Genomic DNA, 21,401 nt, shown 5'->3' with positions numbered 1-21,401 from the left:
GGCTCTCTTGCCCTAGTAACCAGATTTTGCAAGGGAGAACTGCTGCCACCTTGTGGCCGTTTCACACAACAGCAGCTTTAATCCCAGCACTAATGGTCAGTTGATATACAAAATCATTGCAGGCCTGTAAATGACACCTGCCCTGAAAACAAATCCTGGGGTCACATATCGACCAAAAAATTCAAAGGACGTCCATATTTCAAAACGACCGTTTCAAAAGGCATATTTTACGCACATTAGTGTTCTGCTTCTTTTCCTTTCTTTCCTTTTTTGTTAAAAAAATCGGGAATGGAAAAAGCATCCCTCAGAATGGGCGAAAATCGTTGCAAACGAATCAATGGACAGAGGTTTAATCTCCAATATATATAAACAGCTCATGCAGCTTAATATTAAAAAAACAAACAACCCAATACAAAAATGGGCAGAAGATCTAAAGAGACGTTTCTTCAAAGGAGACACAGAGATGGCCAAGACGCACATGAAAAGCTGCTCAACAGCACTAATTATTAGAGAAATGCAAATCAAAACTACAATGAGGTATCACCTCACACCTGTTAGAATCGGCATCATCAGAAAATCTACAAACAACAATTTCTGGGGAGGGTGTGGACAAAAGGAGCCCTCTTCCACTATTGGTGGGAATGTAAATTGATACAGTCACTATGGAGAACAGTATGGAGTTTCCTTAAAAAAATTAGAAATAGAATTACTATCTGATCCAGCAATCCCACTTCTGGGCATATACCCAGATAAAACCGTAAATCAAAAATGCACATTCACCACAATATTCGTTGCAGCAGTATTTACAATAGCCAGGTAATGGAAGCAACCTAAATGCCCACAGACAGATGAATGGATAAAGATGTGGTACGTATATAAAATGGAATATTACTCGGCCATAAAAAGGAATGAAACTGGGTCATTTGTAGAGACATCGATGGATCGAGAGACTGTCATACAGAATGAAGTAAGTCAGAAAGTGGAAAACAAATATTGTATATTAATGCATATATGTGGAGCCTAAAAAATGGTACAGATGAACTGGTTTGCAGGGAAGAAATAGAGACACAGAGGTAGAGAACAAACGTATGGACACCAAGTGTTGGAAGCCATGGGGTGGTGGTGGTGGGATGAGTTGGGAGATTGGGATTGACCTGAATACATGCATATGCATAAAATACATAACTAATAATAACGTGCTGTATAAAAAAATAAATAAAATTAAATTTCAAAATTTTAAAAAAGAAAATTTAAAAATAAATCAGAAAAAAGTTCTTCCCGTCTCACAGATGTATTTATAGGAATGAATTATTTCCATGCTTATATCTATAAATACATAAAAGAGGAATAAAATCTAACTTGAACCATAAAAGAAAAACAAGTGAACCCACGAGTTATACAGAGGAAAAACCTATCAGGGCACTTGCTCCAGTGGTAAACAATTCTGAAATTGGTCAGAGGTGGGGAACCATCTCCCATACAGCCAGCAACCCACCCCCCACGCAAGGAGCGTCCTCATTGCAAAGCCGGGGTCTGTGCCGAGGCATCTGTGAGTAAACGTGAGCTGAGCCCCAGGCCAGCTGCTGCTGAACTGTTCCCACCCTTCCCAGGTAAAACACCTGAATATGTACAAGGGCTTGAAAGCCTAGAGGAAGGGCCGTGGAGCCACACCAGCGACAGCACGCAGGCCAACTTGGTGCCTGCAGGCCAGCCAGGGTGGTCCTGGTCCTGGACGCTCTTCCGGAAGCTTTCCATTGCCCTGCCTGAGATACCCCTCCTCTCCCGGCACTCACTGCTTTTTTCCTTCCTCACCTCTGTCCGGAGAGAAATTCCAGCTGAAGGTATGGGTGACACATCCTCTTCTTTACACGTGTCAGCCTGGCACCTCCTGCAGAAAGGCCAGCAGAGCCCCACTCACACCGGGCCACACACAAAGCTGTGGCCCCTCACTCCCACCCACCAGCACAGCCCCGAGACTGCTGACGGGGCAGAGAATATGGAGTCAGGCACAGCTTCAGGGGCTATTGCTGCCTGGAGCGCTGTTTTTATTGACCTCAACGAGGCACATCTGGGCAGGGCGGGCCGGCAGGGTAAGGCTGCCCAGGTCAGCTAATCCACAACCCTCAGGGAATCACATTGTTGAAAATGGACCTCGCTAAGGCCGAAGAGAAGCCAAGGGAAAAAAGGACACAATGCCATTTGCAGCACCGTAGATGAGTCTAGAAGTAATCACGTGACTTGTAGTAAGTCAGAAAGTGAAAGACACATATCATATCTTATCACTTATAGGTGTTACCTAAAAATGGATACCAGGGCAGATATTTCCACGGAGAAGGGCAATCACAGATTCAGTAAACAAACTTATGGTTCACCAATGGAAAGTTGTGAGGATTGGTTTCATTACGATACCGGGGTTAACACACATATACAAACACAGGTGACATATATAATCACCAAAGACCTACAGAATACCAAGAGTGGACTACTCAACATTCTGTCATAACGTACATGGGAAAAGGATCCCAGGAAGAACAGACATCTGTATATGTGTAAAAGAACCACATCTTCCACACCTACAACAAGCCAAACATTGTAATCAAACTTGCTGTAATAAAAAATAAAAAAAAAAATAAATTAAAAACACGAACAAGAAGTAGTGAGACAAACTTGAGGGGCTTTCTCCTGGCACATTCCATTCTAAATTCCAATCTAGAACACCACTTCCACTGAGGCTCTCTTGCCCTAGTAACCAGATTTGGTAAGGGAGAACTGCTGCCACTTTGTGGCCGTTTCACACAACAGCAGCTTTAATCCCAGCGCTAATGGTCAGTTGATATTCAAAATCATTGCAGGCCTGTAAATGACACCTGCCCTGAAAACAAATCCTGGGGTCACATATCGACCAAAAAATTCAAAGCACGTCCATATTTCAAAACGACCGTTTCAAAAGGCATATTTTACGCACATTAGTGTTCTGCTTCTTTTCCTTTCTTTCCTTTTTTGTTAAAAAAAACGGGAATGGAAAAAGGCATCCCTCAGAATGGGCGAAAATCGTTGCAAACGAATCAATGGACAGAGGTTTAATCTCCAATATATATAAACAGCTCATGCAGCTTAACATTAAAAAAACAAACAACCCAATACAAAAATGGGCAGAAGATCTAAAGAGACGTTTCTTCAAAGGAGACACAGAGATGGCCAAGACGCACATGAAAAGCTGCTCAACAGCACTAATTATTAGAGAAATGCAAATCAAAACTACAATGAGGTATCACCTCACACCCGTTAGAATCGGCATCATCAGAAAATCTACAAACAACCAATTCTGGGGAGGGTGTGGACAAAAGGAGCCCTCTTCCACTATTGGTGGGAATGTAAATTGATACAGTCACTATGGAGAACAGTATGGAGTTTCCTTAAAAAAATTAGAAATAGAATTACTATCTGATCCAGCAATCCCACTTCTGGGCATATACCCAGATAAAACCGTAAATCAAAAAGGCACATTCACCACAATATTCGTTGCAGCACTATTTACAATAGCCAGGTAATGGAAGCAACCTAAATGCCCACAGACAGATGAATGGATAAAGATGTGGTACGTATATAAAATGGAATATTACTCGGCCATAAAAAGGAATGAAACTGGGTCATTTGTAGAGACATCGATGGATCGAGAGACTGTCATACAGAATGAAGTAAGTCAGAAAGTGGAAAACAAATATTGTATATTAATGCATATATGTGGAGCCTAAAAAATGGTACAGATGAACTGGTTTGCAGGGAAGAAATAGAGACACAGAGGTAGAGAACAAACGTATGGACACCAAGTGTTGGAAGCCATGGGGTGGTGGTGGTGGGATGAGTTGGGAGATTGGGATTGACCTGAATACATGTATATGCATAAAATACATAACTAATAATAACGTGCTGTATAAAAAAATAAATAAAATTAAATTTCAAAATTTTAAAAAAGAAAATTAAAAATAAATCAGAAAAAAGTTCTTCCCGTCTCACAGATGTATTTATAGGAATGAATTATTTCCATGCTTATATCTATAAATACATAAAAGAGGAATAAAATCTAACTTGAACCATAAAAGAAAAAAAAGGAACCCACGAGTTATACAGACGAAAAACCTATCAGGGCACTTGCTCCAGCGGTAAACAATTCTGAAATTGGTCAGAGGTGGGGAACCATCTCCCATACAGCCAGCAACCCACCCCCCACGCAAGGAGCGTCCTCATTGCAAAGCTGGGGGACCGTGCCGACGCATCTGTGAGTAAACGTGAGCTGAGCCCCAGGCCAGCTGCTGCTGAACTGTTCCCACCCTTTCCAGGTAAAACACCTGAATATGTACAAGGGCTTGAAAGCCTAGAGGAAGGGCCGTGGAGCCACACAAGCGACAGCACGCAGGCCAACTTGGTGCCTGCAGGCCAGCCAGGGTGGTCCTGTCCACAGGAGCTCTTCTGGAAGCTTTCCATTGCCCTGCCTGAGATACCCCTCCTGTCCCGGTCCCCACTGCTTTTTTCCTTCCTCACCTCTGTCCAGAGAGATATTCAAGCGGAAGGTATGGGTGACACATCCTCTTCTTTACAGGCGGCTGCCTGGCAACTCCTGCAGAAAGGCCAGCAGAGCCCCACTCACACCGGGCCACCCACAAAGCTGTGGCCCCTCACTCCCTCCCACCAGCACAGCCCCGAGACTGCTGACGGGGCAGAGAATATGGAGTCAGGCAGAGCTTCAGGGGCTATTGCTGCCTGGAGCGCTGTTTATATTGACCTCAACGAGTCACACCTGGGGCGGGTGGGCCGGCAGGGTAAGGCTGCCCAGGTCAGCTAATCCACAACCCTCAGGGAATTACATTGTTGAAAATGGACCTCGCTAAGGCAGAATAGAAGCCAAGGGAGAAAAGGACACAAGGCCATTTGCAGCACCGTAGATGAGTCTAGAAGTAATCACGTGACTTGTAGTAAGTCAGAAAGTGAAAGACACATATCATATCATATCACTTATAGGTGTTACCTAAAAATGGTTACCAGGGCAAATATTTCCACGGAGAAGGGCAATCACAGATTCATTAAACAAACTTATGGTTCACCAATGGAAAGGTGTGAGGATTGGTTTCATTACGATATCGGGGTTAACACACATATACAAACACAGGTGACATATATAATCACCAAAGACCTACAGAATACCAAGAGTGGACTACTCAACATTCTGTCATAACGTACATGGGAAAAGGATCCCAGGAAGAACAGACATCTGTATATGTGTAAAAGAACCACATCTTCCACACCTACAACAAGCCAAACATTGTAATCAAACTTGCTGTAATAAAAAATAAAAAATTAAATTAAAAACACGAACAAGAAGTAGTGAGACAAACTTGAGGGTCTTTCTCCTGGCATATTCCATTCTAAATTCCAATCTAGAACATCACTTCCACTGAGGCTCTGTTGCCCTAGTAACCAGATTTGGTAACGGAGAACTGCTGCCACCTTGTGGCCGTTTCACACAACAGCAGCTTTAATCCCAGTGCTAATGGTCAGTTGATATTCAAAATCATTGCAGGCCTGTAAATGACACCTGCCCTGAAAACAAATCCTGGGGTCACATATCGACCAAAAAATTCAAAGGACGTCCATATTTCAAAACGACCGTTTCAAAAGGCATATTTTACGCACATTAGTGTTCTGCTTCTTTTCCTTTCTTTCCTTTTTTGTTAAAAAACACGGGAATGGAAAAAGGCATCCCTCAGAATGGGCGAAAATCGTTGCAAATGAATCAATGGACAGAGGTTTAATCTCCAATATATATAAACAGCTCATGCAGCTTAATATTAAGAAACAAACAACCCAAAAAAAATGGGCAGAAGATCTAAAGTGACGTTTCTTCAAAGGAGACACAGAGATGGCCAAGACGCACATGAAAAGCTGCTCAACAGCACTAATTATTAGAGAAATGCAAATCAAAACTACAATGAGGTATCACCTCACACCCGTTAGAATCGGCATCATCAGAAAATCTACAAACAACCAATTCTGGGGAGGGTGTGGACAAAAGGAGCCCTCTTCCACTATTGGTGGGAATGTAAATTGATACAGTCACTATGGAGAACAGTATGGAGTTTCCTTAAAAAAACTAGAAATAGAATTACCATCTGATCCAGCAATCCCACTTCTGGGTATATACCCAGAGAAAACCGTAAATCTAAAAGGCATATTCACCACAATGTTCATTGCAGCACTATTTATAATAGCCAGGTAATGGAAGCAACCTAAATGCCCACAGACAGATGATTGGATAAAGATGTGGTACATATATAAAATGGAATATTACTCGGCCATAAAAAGGAATGAAACTGGGTCATTTGTAGAGACATCGATGGATCGAGAGACTGTCATACAGAATGAATTAAGTCAGAAAGAGGAAAACAAATATTGTATATTAATGCATAAATGTGGAGCCTAAAAAATGGTACCGATGAACTGGTTTGCAGGGAAGAAATAGAGACACAGAGGTAGAGAACAAACGTATGGACACCAAGTGTGGGAAGCCACGGGGTGGTGGTGGTGGGATGAGTTGGGAGTTTGGGATTGACCTGAATACATATATATGCATAAAGTACATAACTAATAATAACGTGCTGTATAAAATAAATAAATAAAATTAAATTTCAAAATTTTAAAAAATAAAATTTAAAAATAAAACAGAAAAAAGTTCTTCCCGTCACACAGATGTATTTATAGGAATGAATTATTTCCATGCTTATATCTATAAATACATAAAAGAGGAATAAAATCTAACTTGAACGATAAAAGAAAAAAAAAGTGAACCCACGAGTTATACAGAGGAAAACCCTATGACGGCACTTGCTCCAGCGGTAAACAATTCTGAAATTGGTCAGAGGTGGGGAACCATCTCCCATACAGCCAGCAACCCACCCCCCATGCAAGGAGCGTCCTCATTGCAAACCTGGGGGTCCGTGCCGAGGCATCTGTGAGTAAACGTGAGCTGAGCCCCAGGCCAGCTGCTGCTGAACTGTCCCCACCCTTTCCAGGTAAAACACCTGAATATGTACAAGGGCTTGAAAGCCTAGAGGAAGGACCGTGGAGCCACACCAGCGACAGCACGCAGGCCAACTTGGTGCCTGCAGGCCAGCCAGGGTGGTCCTGGACCCTGGCGCTCTTCCGGAAGCTTTCCATTGCCCTGCCTGAGATAACCCTCTTGTCCCGTCCCCCACTGCTTTTTTCCTTCCTCACCTCTGTCCGGAGAGAAATTCCAGCGGAAGGTATGGGTGACACATCCTCTTCTTTACAGGCGGCAGCCTGGCAACTCCTGCAGAAAGGCCAGCAGAACCCCACTCACACCGGGCCACCCACAAAGCTGTGGCCCCTCACTCCCTCCCACCAGCACAGCCCCGAGACTGCTGACGGGGCAGAGAATATAGAGTCAGGCACAGCTTCAGGGGCTATTGCTGCCTGGAGCTCTGTTTATATTGACCTCAACGAGGCACAGCTGGGGAGGGCGGGCCGGCAGGGTAAGGCTGCCCAGGTCAGCTAATCCACAACCCTCAGGGAATTACATTGTTGAAAATGGACCTCGCTAAGGCAGAATAGAAGCCAAGGGAGAAAAGGACACAATGCCATTTGCAGCACCGTAGATGAGTCTAGAAGTAATCACGTGACTTGTAGTAAGTCAGAAAGTGAAAGACACATATCATATCATATCACTTATAGGTGTTACCTAAAAGTGGTTACCAGGGCAAATATTTCCACGGAGAAGGGCAATCACAGATTCATTAAACAAACTTATGGTTCACCAACGGAAAGGTGTGAGGATTGGTTTCATTACGATATCGGGGTTAACACACATATACAAACACAGGTGACATATATAATCACCAAAGACCTACAGAATACCAAGAGTGGACTACTCAACATTCTGTCATAACGTACATGGGAAAAGGATCCCAGGAAGAACAGACATCTGTATATGTGTAAAAGAACCACATCTTCCACACCTACAACAAGCCAAACATTGTAATCAAACTTGCTGTAATAAAAAATAAAAAATTAAATTAAAAACACGAACAAGAAGTAGTGAGACAAACTTGAGGGGCTTTCTCCTGGCACATTCCATTCTAAATTCCAATCTAGAACATCACTTCCACTGAGGCTCTGTTGCCCTAGTAACCAGATTTGGTAACGGAGAACTGCTGCCACCTTGTGGCCGTTTCACACAACAGCAGCTTTAATCCCAGTGCTAATGGTCAGTTGATATTCAAAATCATTGCAGGCCTGTAAATGACACCTGCCCTGAAAACAAATCCTGGGGTCACATATCGACCAAAAAATTCAAAGGACGTCCATATTTCAAAATGACCGTTTCAAAAGGCATATTTTACGCACATTAGTGTTCTGCTTCTTTTCCTTTCTTTCCTTTTTTGTTAAAAAACACGGGAATGGAAAAAGGCATCCCTCAGAATGGGCGAAAATCGTTGCAAATGAATCAATGGACAGAGGTTTAATCTCCAATATATATAAACAGCTCATGCAGCTTAATATTAAAAAACAAACAACCCAAAAAAAATGGGCAGAAGATCTAAAGAGACGTTTCTTCAAAGGAGACACAGAGATGGCCAAGACGCACATGAAAAGCTGCTCAACAGCACTAATTATTAGAGAAATGCAAATCAAAACTACAATGAGGTATCACCTCACACCCGTTAGAATCGGCATCATCAGAAAATCTACAAACAACAAATTCTGGGGAGGGTGTGGACAAAAGGAGCCCTCTTCCACTATTGGTGGGAATGTAAATTGATACAGTCACTATGGAGAACAGTATGGAGTTTCCTTAAAAAAACTAGAAATAGAATTACCATCTGATCCAGCAATCCCACTTCTGGGTATATACCCAGAGAAAACCGTAAATCTAAAAGGCATATTCACCACAATGTTCATTGCAGCACTATTTATAATAGCCAGGTAATGGAAGCAACCTAAATGCCCACAGACAGATGATTGGATAAAGATGTGGTACATATATAAAATGGAATATTACTCGGCCATAAAAAGGAATGAAACTGGGTCATTTGTAGAGACATCGATGGATCGAGAGACTGTCATACAGAATGAATTAAGTCAGAAAGAGGAAAACAAATATTGTATATTAATGCATAAATGTGGAGCCTAAAAAATGGTACCGATGAACTGGTTTGCAGGGAAGAAATAGAGACACAGAGGTAGAGAACAAACGTATGGACACCAAGTGTGGGAAGCCACGGGGTGGTGGTGGTGGGATGAGTTGGGAGTTTGGGATTGACCTGAATACATATATATGCATAAAGTACATAACTAATAATAACGTGCTGTATAAAATAAATAAATAAAATTAAATTTCAAAATTTTAAAAAATAAAATTTAAAAATAAAACAGAAAAAAGTTCTTCCCGTCACACAGATGTATTTATAGGAATGAATTATTTCCATGCTTATATCTATAAATACATAAAAGAGGAATAAAATCTAACTTGAACGATAAAAGAAAAAAAAAGTGAACCCACGAGTTATACAGAGGAAAACCCTATGACGGCACTTGCTCCAGCGGTAAACAATTCTGAAATTGGTCAGAGGTGGGGAACCATCTCCCATACAGCCAGCAACCCACCCCCCATGCAAGGAGCGTCCTCATTGCAAACCTGGGGGTCCGTGCCGAGGCATCTGTGAGTAAACGTGAGCTGAGCCCCAGGCCAGCTGCTGCTGAACTGTCCCCACCCTTTCCAGGTAAAACACCTGAATATGTACAAGGGCTTGAAAGCCTAGAGGAAGGACCGTGGAGCCACACCAGCGACAGCACGCAGGCCAACTTGGTGCCTGCAGGCCAGCCAGGGTGGTCCTGGACCCTGGCGCTCTTCCGGAAGCTTTCCATTGCCCTGCCTGAGATAACCCTCTTGTCCCGTCCCCCACTGCTTTTTTCCTTCCTCACCTCTGTCCGGAGAGAAATTCCAGCGGAAGGTATGGGTGACACATCCTCTTCTTTACAGGCGGCAGCCTGGCAACTCCTGCAGAAAGGCCAGCAGAACCCCACTCACACCGGGCCACCCACAAAGCTGTGGCCCCTCACTCCCTCCCACCAGCACAGCCCCGAGACTGCTGACGGGGCAGAGAATATAGAGTCAGGCACAGCTTCAGGGGCTATTGCTGCCTGGAGCTCTGTTTATATTGACCTCAACGAGGCACAGCTGGGGAGGGCGGGCCGGCAGGGTAAGGCTGCCCAGGTCAGCTAATCCACAACCCTCAGGGAATTACATTGTTGAAAATGGACCTCGCTAAGGCAGAATAGAAGCCAAGGGAGAAAAGGACACAATGCCATTTGCAGCACCGTAGATGAGTCTAGAAGTAATCACGTGACTTGTAGTAAGTCAGAAAGTGAAAGACACATATCATATCATATCACTTATAGGTGTTACCTAAAAGTGGTTACCAGGGCAAATATTTCCACGGAGAAGGGCAATCACAGATTCATTAAACAAACTTATGGTTCACCAATGGAAAGGTGTGAGGATTGGTTTCATTACGATATCGGGGTTAACACACATATACAAACACAGGTGACATATATAATCACCAAAGACCTACAGAATACCAAGAGTGGACTACTCAACATTCTGTCATAACGTACATGGGAAAAGGATCCCAGGAAGAACAGACATCTGTATATGTGTAAAAGAACCACATCTTCCACACCTACAACAAGCCAAACATTGTAATCAAACTTGCTGTAATAAAAAATAAAAAATTAAATTAAAAACACGAACAAGAAGTAGTGAGACAAACTTGAGGGTCTTTCTCCTGGCATATTCCATTCTAAATTCCAATCTAGAACATCACTTCCACTGAGGCTCTGTTGCCCTAGTAACCAGATTTGGTAACGGAGAACTGCTGCCACCTTGTGGCCGTTTCACACAACAGCAGCTTTAATCCCAGTGCTAATGGTCAGTTGATATTCAAAATCATTGCAGGCCTGTAAATGACACCTGCCCTGAAAACAAATCCTGGGGTCACATATCGACCAAAAAATTCAAAGGACGTCCATATTTCAAAACGACCGTTTCAAAAGGCATATTTTACGCACATTAGTGTTCTGCTTCTTTTCCTTTCTTTCCTTTTTTGTTAAAAAACACGGGAATGGAAAAAGGCATCCCTCAGAGTGGGCGAAAATCGTTGCAAACGAATCAATGGACAGAGGTTTAATCTCCAATATATATAAACAGCTCATGCAGCTTAATATTAAGAAACAAACAACCCAAAAAAAATGGGCAGAAGATCTAAAGAGACGTTTCTTCAAAGGAGACACAGAGATGGCCAAGACGCACATGAAAAGCTGCTCAACAGCACTAATTATTAGAGAAATGCAAATCAAAACTACAATGAGGTATCACCTCACACCCGTTAGAATCGGCATCATCAGAAAATCTACAAACAACAAATTCTGGGGAGGGTGTGGACAAAAGGAGCCCTCTTCCACTATTGGTGGGAATGTAAATTGATACAGTCACTATGGAGAACAGTATGGAGTTTCCTTAAAAAAACTAGAAATAGAATTACCATCTGATCCAGCAATCCCACTTCTGGGTATATACCCAGAGAAAACCGTAAATCTAAAAGGCATATTCACCACAATGTTCATTGCAGCACTATTTATAATAGCCAGGTAATGGAAGCAACCTAAATGCCCACAGACAGATGATTGGATAAAGATGTGGTACATATATAAAATGGAATATTACTCGGCCATAAAAAGGAATGAAACTGGGTCATTTGTAGAGACATCGATGGATCGAGAGACTGTCATACAGAATGAATTAAGTCAGAAAGAGGAAAACAAATATTGTATATTAATGCATAAATGTGGAGCCTAAAAAATGGTACCGATGAACTGGTTTGCAGGGAAGAAATAGAGACACAGAGGTAGAGAACAAACGTATGGACACCAAGTGTGGGAAGCCACGGGGTGGTGGTGGTGGGATGAGTTGGGAGTTTGGGATTGACCTGAATACATATATATGCATAAAGTACATAACTAATAATAACGTGCTGTATAAAATAAATAAATAAAATTAAATTTCAAAATTTTAAAAAATAAAATTTAAAAATAAAACAGAAAAAAGTTCTTCCCGTCACACAGATGTATTTATAGGAATGAATTATTTCCATGCTTATATCTATAAATACATAAAAGAGGAATAAAATCTAACTTGAACGATAAAAGAAAAAAAAAAGTGAACCCACGAGTTATACAGAGGAAAACCCTATGACGGCACTTGCTCCAGCGGTAAACAATTCTGAAATTGGTCAGAGGTGGGGAACCATCTCCCATACAGCCAGCAACCCACCCCCCATGCAAGGAGCGTCCTCATTGCAAACCTGGGGGTCCGTGCCGAGGCATCTGTGAGTAAACGTGAGCTGAGCCCCAGGCCAGCTGCTGCTGAACTGTCCCCACCCTTTCCAGGTAAAACACCTGAATATGTACAAGGGCTTGAAAGCCTAGAGGAAGGACCGTGGAGCCACACCAGCGACAGCACGCAGGCCAACTTGGTGCCTGCAGGCCAGCCAGGGTGGTCCTGGACCCTGGCGCTCTTCCGGAAGCTTTCCATTGCCCTGCCTGAGATAACCCTCTTGTCCCGTCGCCCACTGCTTTTTTCCTTCCTCACCTCTGTCCGGAGAGAAATTCCAGCGGAAGGTATGGGTGACACATCCTCTTCTTTACAGGCGGCAGCCTGGCAACTCCTGCAGAAAGGCCAGCAGAACCCCACTCACACCGGGCCACCCACAAAGCTGTGGCCCCTCACTCCCTCCCACCAGCACAGCCCCGAGACTGCTGACGGGGCAGAGAATATAGAGTCAGGCACAGCTTCAGGGGCTATTGCTGCCTGGAGCTCTGTTTATATTGACCTCAACGAGGCACAGCTGGGGAGGGCGGGCCGGCAGGGTAAGGCTGCCCAGGTCAGCTAATCCACAACCCTCAGGGAATTACATTGTTGAAAATGGACCTCGCTAAGGCAGAATAGAAGCCAAGGGAGAAAAGGACACAATGCCATTTGCAGCACCGTAGATGAGTCTAGAAGTAATCACGTGACTTGTAGTAAGTCAGAAAGTGAAAGACACATATCATATCATATCACTTATAGGTGTTACCTAAAAGTGGTTACCAGGGCAAATATTTCCACGGAGAAGGGCAATCACAGATTCATTAAACAAACTTATGGTTCACCAACGGAAAGGTGTGAGGATTGGTTTCATTACGATATCGGGGTTAACACACATATACAAACACAGGTGACATATATAATCACCAAAGACCTACAGAATACCAAGAGTGGACTACTCAACATTCTGTCATAACGTACATGGGAAAAGGATCCCAGGAAGAACAGACATCTGTATATGTGTAAAAGAACCACATCTTCCACACCTACAACAAGCCAAACATTGTAATCAAACTTGCTGTAATAAAAAATAAAAAATTAAATTAAAAACACGAACAAGAAGTAGTGAGACAAACTTGAGGGTCTTTCTCCTGGCATATTCCATTCTAAATTCCAATCTAGAACATCACTTCCACTGAGGCTCTGTTGCCCTAGTAACCAGATTTGGTAACGGAGAACTGCTGCCACCTTGTGGCCGTTTCACACAACAGCAGCTTTAATCCCAGTGCTAATGGTCAGTTGATATTCAAAATCATTGCAGGCCTGTAAATGACACCTGCCCTGAAAACAAATCCTGGGGTCACATATCGACCAAAAAATTCAAAGGACGTCCATATTTCAAAATGACCGTTTCAAAAGGCATATTTTACGCACATTAGTGTTCTGCTTCTTTTCCTTTCTTTCCTTTTTTGTTAAAAAACACGGGAATGGAAAAAGGCATCCCTCAGAATGGGCGAAAATCGTTGCAAATGAATCAATGGACAGAGGTTTAATCTCCAATATATATAAACAGCTCATGCAGCTTAATATTAAAAAACAAACAACCCAAAAAAAATGGGCAGAAGATCTAAAGAGACGTTTCTTCAAAGGAGACACAGAGATGGCCAAGACGCACATGAAAAGCTGCTCAACAGCACTAATTATTAGAGAAATGCAAATCAAAACTACAATGAGGTATCACCTCACACCCGTTAGAATCGGCATCATCAGAAAATCTACAAACAACAAATTCTGGGGAGGGTGTGGACAAAAGGAGCCCTCTTCCACTATTGGTGGGAATGTAAATTGATACAGTCACTATGGAGAACAGTATGGAGTTTCCTTAAAAAAACTAGAAATAGAATTACCATCTGATCCAGCAATCCCACTTCTGGGTATATACCCAGAGAAAACCGTAAATCTAAAAGGCATATTCACCACAATGTTCATTGCAGCACTATTTATAATAGCCAGGTAATGGAAGCAACCTAAATGCCCACAGACAGATGATTGGATAAAGATGTGGTACATATATAAAATGGAATATTACTCGGCCATAAAAAGGAATGAAACTGGGTCATTTGTAGAGACATCGATGGATCGAGAGACTGTCATACAGAATGAATTAAGTCAGAAAGAGGAAAACAAATATTGTATATTAATGCATAAATGTGGAGCCTAAAAAATGGTACCGATGAACTGGTTTGCAGGGAAGAAATAGAGACACAGAGGTAGAGAACAAACGTATGGACACCAAGTGTGGGAAGCCACGGGGTGGTGGTGGTGGGATGAGTTGGGAGTTTGGGATTGACCTGAATACATATATATGCATAAAGTACATAACTAATAATAACGTGCTGTATAAAATAAATAAATAAAATTAAATTTCAAAATTTTAAAAAATAAAATTTAAAAATAAAACAGAAAAAAGTTCTTCCCGTCACACAGATGTATTTATAGGAATGAATTATTTCCATGCTTATATCTATAAATACATAAAAGAGGAATAAAATCTAACTTGAACGATAAAAGAAAAAAAAAAAGTGAACCCACGAGTTATACAGAGGAAAACCCTATGACGGCACTTGCTCCAGCGGTAAACAATTCTGAAATTGGTCAGAGGTGGGGAACCATCTCCCATACAGCCAGCAACCCACCCCCCATGCAAGGAGCGTCCTCATTGCAAACCTGGGGGTCCGTGCCGAGGCATCTGTGAGTAAACGTGAGCTGAGCCCCAGGCCAGCTGCTGCTGAACTGTCCCCACCCTTTCCAGGTAAAACACCTGAATATGTACAAGGGCTTGAAAGCCTAGAGGAAGGACCGTGGAGCCACACCAGCGACAGCACGCAGGCCAACTTGGTGCCTGCAGGCCAGCCAGGGTGGTCCTGGACCCTGGCGCTCTTCCGGAAGCTTTCCATTGCCCTGCCTGAGATAACCCTCTTGTCCCGTCCCCCACTGCTTTTTTCCTTCCTCACCTCTGTCCGGAGAGAAATTCCAGCGGAAGGTATGGGTGACACATCCTCTTCTTTACAGGCGGCAGCCTGGCAACTCCTGCAGAAAGGCCAGCAGAACCCCACTCACACCGGGCCACCCACAAAGCTGTGGCCCCTCACTCCCTCCCACCAGCACAGCCCCGAGACTGCTGACGGGGCAGAGAATATAGAGTCAGGCACAGCTTCAGGGGCTATTGCTGCCTGGAGCTCTGTTTATATTGACCTCAACGAGGCACAGCTGGGGAGGGCGGGCCGGCAGGGTAAGGCTGCCCAGGTCAGCTAATCCACAACCCTCAGGGAATTACATTGTTGAAAATGGACCTCGCTAAGGCAGAATAGAAGCCAAGGGAGAAAAGGACACAATGCCATTTGCAGCACCGTAGATGAGTCTAGAAGTAATCACGTGACTTGTAGTAAGTCAGAAAGTGAAAGACACATATCATATCATATCACTTATAGGTGTTACCTAAAAGTGGTTACCAGGGCAAATATTTCCACGGAGAAGGGCAATCACAGATTCATTAAACAAACTTATGGTTCACCAACGGAAAGGTGTGAGGATTGGTTTCATTACGATATCGGGGTTAACACACATATACAAACACAGGTGACATATATAATCACCAAAGACCTACAGAATACCAAGAGTGGACTACTCAACATTCTGTCATAACGTACATGGGAAAAGGATCCCAGGAAGAACAGACATCTGTATATGTGTAAAAGAACCACATCTTCCACACCTACAACAAGCCAAACATTGTAATCAAACTTGCTGTAATAAAAAATAAAAAATTAAATTAAAAACACGAACAAGAAGTAGTGAGACAAACTTGAGGGTCTTTCTCCTGGCATATTCCATTCTAAATTCCAATCTAGAACATCACTTCCACTGAGGCTCTGTTGCCCTAGTAACCAGATTTGGTAACGGAGAACTGCTGCCACCTTGTGGCCGTTTCACACAACAGCAGCTTGAATCCCAGTGCTAATGGTCAGTTGATATTCAAAATCATTGCAGGCCTGTAAATGACACCTGCCCTGAAAACAAATCCTGGGGTCACATATCGACCAAAAAATTCAAAGGACGTCCATATTTCAAAACGACCGTTTCAAAAGGCATATTTTACGCACATTAGTGTTCTGCTTCTTTTCCTTTCTTTCCTTTTTTGTTAAAAAACACGGGAATGGAAAAAGGCATCCCTCAGAGTGGGCGAAAATCGTTGCAAATGAATCAATGGACAGAGGTTTAATCTCCAATATATATAAACAGCTCATGCAGCTTAATATTAAGAAACAAACAACCCAAAAAAAATGGGCAGAAGATCTAAAGAGACGTTTCTTCAAAGGAGACACAGAGATGGCCAAGACGCACATGAAAAGCTGCTCAACAGCACTAATTATTAGAGAAATGCAAATCAAAACTACAATGAGGTATCACCTCACACCCGTTAGAATCGGCATCATCAGAAAATCTACAAACAACCAATTCTGGGGAGGGTGTGGACAAAAGGAGCCCTCTTCCACTATTGGTGGGAATGTAAATTGATACAGTCACTATGGAGAACAGTATGGAGTTTCCTTAAAAAAACTAGAAATAGAATTACCATCTGATCCAGCAATCCCACTTCTGGGTATATACCCAGAGAAAACCGTAAATCTAAAAGGCATATTCACCACAATGTTCATTGCAGCACTATTTATAATAGCCAGGTAATGGAAGCAACCTAAATGCCCACAGACAGATGATTGGATAAAGATGTGGTACATATATAAAATGGAATATTACTCGGCCATAAAAAGGAATGAAACTGGGTCATTTGTAGAGACATCGATGGATCGAGAGACTGTCATACAGAATGAATTAAGTCAGAAAGAGGAAAACAAATATTGTATATTAATGCATAAATGTGGAGCCTAAAAAATGGTACCGATGAACTGGTTTGCAGGGAAGAAATAGAGACACAGAGGTAGAGAACAAACGTATGGACACCAAGTGTGGGAAGCCACGGGGTGGTGGTGGTGGGATGAGTTGGGAGTTTGGGATTGACCTGAATACATATATATGCATAAAGTACATAACTAATAATAACGTGCTGTATAAAATAAATAAATAAAATTAAATTTCAAAATTTTAAAAAATAAAATTTAAAAATAAAACAGAAAAAAGTTCTTCCCGTCACACAGATGTATTTATAGGAATGAATTATTTCCATGCTTATATCTATAAATACATAAAAGAGGAATAAAATCTAACTTGAACGATAAAAGAAAAAAAAAAGTGAACCCACGAGTTATACAGAGGAAAACCCTATGACGGCACTTGCTCCAGCGGTAAACAATTCTGAAATTGGTCAGAGGTGGGGAACCATCTCCCATACAGCCAGCAACCCACCCCCCATGCAAGGAGCGTCCTCATTGCAAACCTGGGGGTCCGTGCCGAGGCATCTGTGAGTAAACGTGAGCTGAGCCCCAGGCCAGCTGCTGCTGAACTGTCCCCACCCTTTCCAGGTAAAACACCTGAATATGTACAAGGGCTTGAAAGCCTAGAGGAAGGACCGTGGAGCCACACCAGCGACAGCACGCAGGCCAACTTGGTGCCTGCAGGCCAGCCAGGGTGGTCCTGGACCCTGGCGCTCTTCCGGAAGCTTTCCATTGCCCTGCCTGAGATAACCCTCTTGTCCCGTCCCCCACTGCTTTTTTCCTTCCTCACCTCTGTCCGGAGAGAAATTCCAGCGGAAGGTATGGGTGACACATCCTCTTCTTTACAGGCGGCAGCCTGGCAACTCCTGCAGAAAGGCCAGCAGAACCCCACTCACACCGGGCCACCCACAAAGCTGTGGCCCCTCACTCCCTCCCACCAGCACAGCCCCGAGACTGCTGACGGGGCAGAGAATATAGAGTCAGGCACAGCTTCAGGGGCTATTGCTGCCTGGAGCTCTGTTTATATTGACCTCAACGAGGCACAGCTGGGGAGGGCGGGCCGGCAGGGTAAGGCTGCCCAGGTCAGCTAATCCACAACCCTCAGGGAATTACATTGTTGAAAATGGACCTCGCTAAGGCAGAATAGAAGCCAAGGGAGAAAAGGACACAATGCCATTTGCAGCACCGTAGATGAGTCTAGAAGTAATCACGTGACTTGTAGTAAGTCAGAAAGTGAAAGACACATATCATATCATATCACTTATAGGTGTTACCTAAAAGTGGTTACCAGGGCAAATATTTCCACGGAGAAGGGCAATCACAGATTCATTAAACAAACTTATGGTTCACCAATGGAAAGGTGTGAGGATTGGTTTCATTACGATATCGGGGTTAACACACATATACAAACACAGGTGACATATATAATCACCAAAGACCTACAGAATACCAAGAGTGGACTACTCAACATTCTGTCATAACGTACATGGGAAAAGGATCCCAGGAAGAACAGACATCTGTATATGTGTAAAAGAACCACATCTTCCACACCTACAACAAGCCAAACATTGTAATCAAACTTGCTGTAATAAAAAATAAAAAATTAAATTAAAAACACGAACAAGAAGTAGTGAGACAAACTTGAGGGTCTTTCTCCTGGCATATTCCATTCTAAATTCCAATCTAGAACATCACTTCCACTGAGGCTCTGTTGCCCTAGTAACCAGATTTGGTAACGGAGAACTGCTGCCACCTTGTTGCCGTTTCACACAACAGCAGCTTTAATCCCAGTGCTAATGGTCAGTTGATATTCAAAATCATTGCAGGCCTGTAAATGACACCTGCCCTGAAAACAAATCCTGGGGTCACATATCGACCAAAAAATTCAAAGGACGTCCATATTTCAAAACGACCGTTTCAAAAGGCATATTTTACGCACATTAGTGTTCTGCTTCTTTTCCTTTCTTTCCTTTTTTGTTAAAAAACACGGGAATGGAAAAAGGCATCCCTCAGAATGGGCGAAAATCGTTGCAAATGAATCAATGGACAGAGGTTTAATCTCCAATATATATAAACAGCTCATGCAGCTTAATATTAAGAAACAAACAACCCAAAAAAAATGGGCAGAAGATCTAAAGAGACGTTTCTTCAAAGGAGACACAGAGATGGCCAAGACGCACATGAAAAGCTGCTCAACAGCACTAATTATTAGAGAAATGCAAATCAAAACTACAATGAGGTATCACCTCACACCCGTTAGAATCGGCATCATCAGAAAATCTACAAACAACAAATTCTGGGGAGGGTGTGGACAAAAGGAGCCCTCTTCCACTATTGGTGGGAATGTAAATTGATACAGTCACTATGGAGAACAGTATGGAGTTTCCTTAAAAAAACTAGAAATAGAATTACCATCTGATCCAGCAATCCCACTTCTGGGTATATACCCAGAGAAAACCGTAAATCTAAAAGGCATATTCACCACAATGTTCATTGCAGCACTATTTATAATAGCCAGGTAATGGAAGCAACCTAAATGCCCACAGACAGATGATTGGATAAAGATGTGGTACATATATAAAATGGAATATTACTCGGCCATAAAAAGGAATGAAACTGGGTCATTTGTAGAGACATCGATGGATCGAGAGACTGTCATACAGAATGAATTAAGTCAGAAAGAGGAAAACAAATATTGTATATTAATGCATAAATGTGGAGCCTAAAAAATGGTACCGATGAACTGGTTTGCAGGGAAGAAATAGAGACACAGAGGTAGAGAACAAACGTATGGACACCAAGTGTGGGAAGCCACGGGGTGGTGGTGGTGGGATGAGTTGGGAGTTTGGGATTGACCTGAATACATATATATGCATAAAGTACATAACTAATAATAACGTGCTGTATAAAATAAATAAATAAAATTAAATTTCAAAATTTTAAAAAATAAAATTTAAAAATAAAACAGAAAAAAGTTCTTCCCGTCACACAGATGTATTTATAGGAATGAATTATTTCCATGCTTATATCTATAAATACATAAAAGAGGAATAAAATCTAACTTGAACGATAAAAGAAAAAAAAAGTGAACCCACGAGTTATACAGAGGAAAACCCTATGACGGCACTTGCTCCAGCGGTAAACAATTCTGAAATTGGTCAGAGGTGGGGAACCATCTCCCATACAGCCAGCAACCCACCCCCCATGCAAGGAGCGTCCTCATTGCAAACCTGGGGGTCCGTGCCGAGGCATCTGTGAGTAAACGTGAGCTGAGCCCCAGGCCAGCTGCTGCTGAACTGTCCCCACCCTTTCCAGGTAAAACACCTGAATATGTACAAGGGCTTGAAAGCCTAGAGGAAGGACCGTGGAGCCACACCAGCGACAGCACGCAGGCCAACTTGGTGCCTGCAGGCCAGCCAGGGTGGTCCTGGACCCTGGCGCTCTTCCGGAAGCTTTCCATTGCCCTGCCTGAGATAACCCTCTTGTCCCGGCCCCCACTGCTTTTTTCCTTCCTCACCTCTGTCCGGAGAGAAATTCCAGCGGAAGGTATGGGTGACACATCCTCTTCTTTACAGGCGGCAGCCTGGCAACTCCTGCAGAAAGGCCAGCAGAACCCCACTCACACCGGGCCACCCAGAAAGCTGTGGCCCCTCACTCCCTCCCACCAGCACAGCCCCGAGACTGCTGACGGGGCAGAGAATATAGAGTCAGGCACAGCTTCAGGGGCTATTGCTGCCTGGAGCTCTGTTTATATTGACCTCAACGAGGCACAGCTGGGGAGGGCGGGCCGGCAGGGTAAGGCTGCCCAGGTCAGCTAATCCACAACCCTCAGGGAATCACATTGTTGAAAATGGACCCCGCTAAGGCAGAAGAGATGCCAAGGAAAAAAAAGGACACAATGACATTTGCAGCACCGTAGATGAGTCTAGAAGTAATCACGTGACTTGTAGTAAGTCAGAAAGTGAAAGACACATATAATATCATATCACTTATAGGTGTTACCTAACAAT

This window comes from Mesoplodon mirus (genome assembly GCF_964341445.2).
Source record: "Mesoplodon mirus genome assembly, chromosome: 13".
NCBI lineage: Eukaryota > Metazoa > Chordata > Mammalia > Artiodactyla > Ziphiidae > Mesoplodon > Mesoplodon mirus.
Note: the sequence above shows the minus strand (reverse complement) of the source record.